Source organism: Solanum tuberosum, unplaced genomic scaffold (genome assembly GCF_000226075.1).
Source record: "Solanum tuberosum cultivar DM 1-3 516 R44 unplaced genomic scaffold, SolTub_3.0 scf00151, whole genome shotgun sequence".
Lineage (NCBI taxonomy): Eukaryota > Viridiplantae > Streptophyta > Magnoliopsida > Solanales > Solanaceae > Solanum > Solanum tuberosum.
The window spans coordinates 339576-344998 of record NW_006239077.1 but is presented as its reverse complement, the minus strand read 5'-3'; positions in this window follow the sequence as shown (position 1 = coordinate 344998).

Sequence of the window (5423 nt, the reverse complement as noted above, 5' to 3'; positions counted from 1 at the left end):
TTCAACGAACCTTCTGTAATAACCTGCCAATCCAAGAAAACTACGGATCTCCGTAGGCGTTGTAGGTCTTGGCCAGTTTTTCACCGCTTCTATCTTCTGATTATCAACCCTTATTCCTTCATCGGATACAACATGACCTAGGAATGCCACAGATTTTAACCAGAACTCACAGTTAGAGAACTTAGCATATAACTTACGATCACGAAGAATTTGTAAAACCTGCCGCAGGTGATTAGCCTGGTCCTCTTCCGATCTTGAATACACCAAAATGTCATCTATGAATACTATCACGAACACATCTAAAAATGGTTTGAACACCCTATTCATTAAATCCATAAAAACTGCTGGTGCATTCGTTAGCTCGAATGACATGACTAAAAACTCAAAATGACCATACCGTGTTCGGAAAGCTGTGTTAGGTATATCTTTGTCTTTGACCCTCACTTGATGATAACCTGACCTCAAGTCGATTTTTGAAAAACACCTAGCATCTTGTAACTGATCAAACAAATCATCAATTCTAGAGAGGGGATATTTGTTCTTAATCGTTACCTTATTCAACTGCCGATAGTCGATACACATTCTTAACGAGCCATCTTTCTTACGTACAAATAAAACTGGTGCTCCCCATGGGGAGATACTAGGCCTTATGAATCCTTTTTCTAATAAGTCTTTTAATTGCTCCTTCAACTCCCGTAATTCTGCTGGGGCCATTATATATGGAGGAATGGAGATAGGTTGAGTATCTGGAATCACATCAATACCAAACTCTACTTCTCGTTCTGGAGGCAAACCTGGAAGATCTTCAGAAAATACATCAGGAAACTCATTCACTACCGGAATGGATTGAAGAGTTGGTGGCTCTGCATCTACATTTTTCACTCTCACCAGATGACATATGTATCCTTTGGACATCATCTTCTTTGCCTTAAGATAAGAAATAAATTTACCTCTTGGTTCCCCAATATTACCTTTCCATTCAAGGACTGCCTCTTTTGGAAAATGGAAATGCACCATATTAGTTCGGCAATCTACCATGGCATAACAAGAAGCTAACAAATCCATACCCATTATAGCATCAAAATCTACCATTTGTAGCTCAACAAGGTCAGCCAATGTATCACGATCACAAATAGTTACAATGCAATTACGATAAACCCTTCTAGCTATAATAGACTCACCAATCAGTATAGACATTTCAAATGGCTTCACTAATAATTCTGGTATTGTTTTGAACTTTTCAGCAATCAATGGAGTAACATATGATAGTGTAGACCCCGGATCAATTAATACATATACAATATGTGAAAAGATGGACAATGTACATGTAACCACATCCGGTGAGGCTTTTAAATTTTGTCGATCCCCGAGAGCATATGTGCGATTCTGAACTCCACTAGAACTGGCTGCTCCCCTAGCTCCTCTACCCCGACCAGTAGGCATTTGTCCCCTACCTAAAGAAGGTGATGATGATGAGGATGCAACAATTGATCTAGTAGGTTGTGCCACACCACCCACACCCCTATGAGGGCAATTTCTCATCATATGACCTGGTGTACCATACCAAAAACAAATATTTGCCCCAAATCGACATGCACCTAAATGATTTCTTCCACATTGTTTACAAGACTGTCGATGAGGTCATGATTGGCTCATACTTCCCTGCTCTTGGTACCCCATTGTTCGTGAACCTTGGCTTTCACCTCTTTGCCCGAACTGATTGCCCCTAGACTCTTGAAACTGAGGTGGGGCACTAGTTGTAGAGTAGGAAGATGATAGCCTAGGCGGTCTATTAAAGAACCGAGGCCTAAACTCACCTTGGGATGGGGGTAAAATGCCCCATGGATCTGGCCCTCTTAGAATGCCCTGTTTCTGACTCTTGTGTCCTTCTTCTTTGCCTTTGCCCTCCAATTTTTGCACAAAATCTTGCATCCTTGCTATATCCATATCTTTATTCATCGAAGCAATGGTACAGTCTCTAACCAGATATGAATCTAATATATCCTCATATTGATGAACTCTATCCCTTATAGTAGCTACTACATTAGGAGCATACCTGACCAAGGAATTAAATTTGAGACTGTACTCTCTCACGCTCATACTTCCTTGGTGGAGATTTAAGAACTGATCCGCACGGGCCTCTCGGATCTCCATTGGCAGGTAATGGTCAAGGAATGCCTTTTTGAACACTTTCCATGTAGCTGATGGTACATCTGTTCCCCTGGATTGCTTCCAAGCTTAATACCACAATACAGCCACACCCTTTAATCTATATGCTGCTAGCTCGAGTGCTTCTTTACCACTTACATGCATAACATCGAAAGTGCATTGGATCTGATCTATAAAGTCTTGTGGATTTTCATTAGGATCTGACCCGGTGAATGATGGAGGATCCAAATTCAGGAAATCACGTATCCGCATGCCAGCTTCTCTATCTACACCACTAGTACCTGCAACTGGACCTTCTTGCCTTTGGCCGTGGCCAGCAACTATACGAGTCAATAATTGGACCGCATTCTTCAAATCTTGTTCGGTAGCATTAATAGGGGGTTCTTGAGGTGCAGCTTCCCTCTTTAGATCTTTTGGAGATGGAGGGGTCGGGGAAGTCTGTGAGGGAGACTCATCTTGAGCCTCACCTTAAACAGCTTGACTAGGTGGTGGCTGGCTCGTCCTTTCTTGGGCAACCACATCTACTCGCTTACCAGTACTTTTGCTCCTTCTCGTAACCGGCATCCTTGCTATAATAAAACAATTTAGAAATTATAAATGATTCGCCTACAACACTGGTTCTATCGTACGATCTAAGAAACAAAGGAAATGAGACAACTCCTTCATGTCCCGTAGCCTCCTGTTTATAAACGTGGTGCACAACACATCCATAAGCAAGACTCTACATAGAGACGGTTTTGTGGACTCCCTAGGATGACCTGCTCTGATACCACTCTTGTCACGTCTCAAATCCCATTAAGACGGACAGGCACCCGATGCCCTAAAGACCTGAGAGAATCAACATGTAACCTGTGCTTACTATGCATATAACTATGACAATCTTGTGACAAGTTCACATAGGATGCAGTGATACGAACCAACATAAGTAGACCTAACACTTATATACATGACTTGGCCGCTGAGACCACAACTTGTTAAGATGCAACAAACCCATATACATAAGTCTACATAGCCTCTAAAAGATAGAAAACCTTATAGTAGGTCGGGACAGACCCCGTCTTACTCTTAAATATGATACATTACCAAAATGAATATACCAAGGACTCAGTAAAGCTCCGAATCAATCTGGAACTCACCAAAAGTAGCTTAGTGTCGTGTGCTCCTAGCGAGGAGGTCAACTAGTTGAAGTACTTGTGCCTGCAGCATGAAATGCAGAGTCCCCCGCAAGGGACGTCAGTACGAGAAAATGTACTGAATATGTAAACATATATAAAATAAGAGTTCGAATGAAATCAAGTATCAATATATGTGCATAAATCAGAATAGAAGACCACCTTTGTTAACTCTTGTGGGATTATGTATGTTACATTCTTGTCTTTAACTTTCTGTGTGTTATCATCTTTATAAGGCATGTGATACGAATAACCAACTGATCAGTGGTAGAAGATGATGACCCATTTAACCCCTGGGATGCGGTCCTCATAATTACACAAATTGGGATCGGCCCATGCTAGGCTTTCGCCCCTGAGCTGCCACCCCTCTATACCAATTGGGATCGGGCCATGCTAGGCTTTCACCCCTGAGCTGCCACCCTTAATTATACAGATTGCTTCGATTAGATTATTTAATCTTTGAGATTGTTGTTTTGGTGGTCATAATCATTTTTTATATTTGGAACTACGGACCAGTAGTAGAAGACATGAAAATAATACTTTAAGGCAATAACCATGACATAAGGAGCTATGTACATTAATGCATTACTTGTGAGCTTAACTGACACAATTGACTTCAACTGACTAAGAGGAGGATTCATCAAAATTGCTTTTGCAAATACCATTTCTATACTAGCACATAGGAGGATAATTACACAAGTATAGAGTAGTGAACATATAATGAAGTAATTCTATACACTAAGGAAAGGGAGAAATATTGTCAGCTATTTGGAGATCGTACGCTGCCACTATATTTCCTTTTCTAGGAATAAAACTTAGGAAATTCACTTATTGATATTAATTGTAAGGATCAGATTTCATGTCGAAGAATTTTGAATCGAATTGCCTTACATACTTTATTCTTTGACCAATATAACTATCACGATTCAGCCTCCCCTTTTAGGTGTTAATCTGTAAGTCATGATAAGCTAATATTAGCAGCTATCACACCTGAGCCTCGTAAAATAGTAACTAACTTTCACTGGTAATGAGCCCATACAGCCCTTAAAATAATGTGCATCAACACACCCTCCTTCTCTACCCAATACACATTATATATCCTTTTCAAAGATTACCTAAGCTGCACCAACAATAATACACATAAAACAGCCTGAAATATTATTTATCATACAACCAATTATTGAACTCACCACCCCCTTGAGTTCTTTATGACAGCACACCCATAATTCTTCACTTAAACTTATACATAAGGAGGAAGAAAATGGAGTAGTCACCTTACCTCAATTTCTGCAACTTCTCATTATAACTTGAATTCCTATAGAATTTCAGCTTCCCTTCACACTTGAACCAGAGAAGAAGAAAAAAGTATCTTAATAATTAAAGAAAGTGAGCAGTAGCTTGTGAGAACTTCTGCCTTCTACTTATAATTGAGCATGAATAACATGTTTTCTAGTCTTCCATGGGAGAATTAAGCTAAATCCATAAGTGTTTCTCTTACCTTGGTTTGCAGATATGAAGATTTCTTCAAGAACCCTAGAAGGAACTTTAAGGCTGCTGTTTTAATCCTTAAGAGAAAAGAGAGAGAGAGTTGGGGTGAATTATGAATTTTGTATGTTAAAATGAGTGAAAAGATCAGCTCATATTGGGTTTATAAGGAGCCTTATTGACCATAAAAAAATAATCCCCTAGAACCTCCTTTTTTTGGTCCATTTTCAGCCACTAATTGATCAAGTAGGTGATGTACCTGCTTATGTATATCATCAAGCAGCTCAAAAGGTTAAACTAGGTGATGCACCTCTTAGCTTTCACTTGGGCTTAAATATATTGGGCCTTGGCAAATTTGGCTGCTGGGCTTTAATTTCATTTTGTTTTATTTAACATAGTTTTGGCCTCAAGTGAGTCCATTAGCATAGGCCCAAATCTGATTCATAAACCTTGGCCTTTTTAACTAGATCCATATAGCTCAAGTAGGTGATGCACCTACTTGGTTCTTTGGTCTGGTCAATAAGTCAAAGTAGGTGATGCACCAACTTGTCGCCTACTAGCTTAGTTAAGTCAAACAAGCAGCTCACCTATTTTATT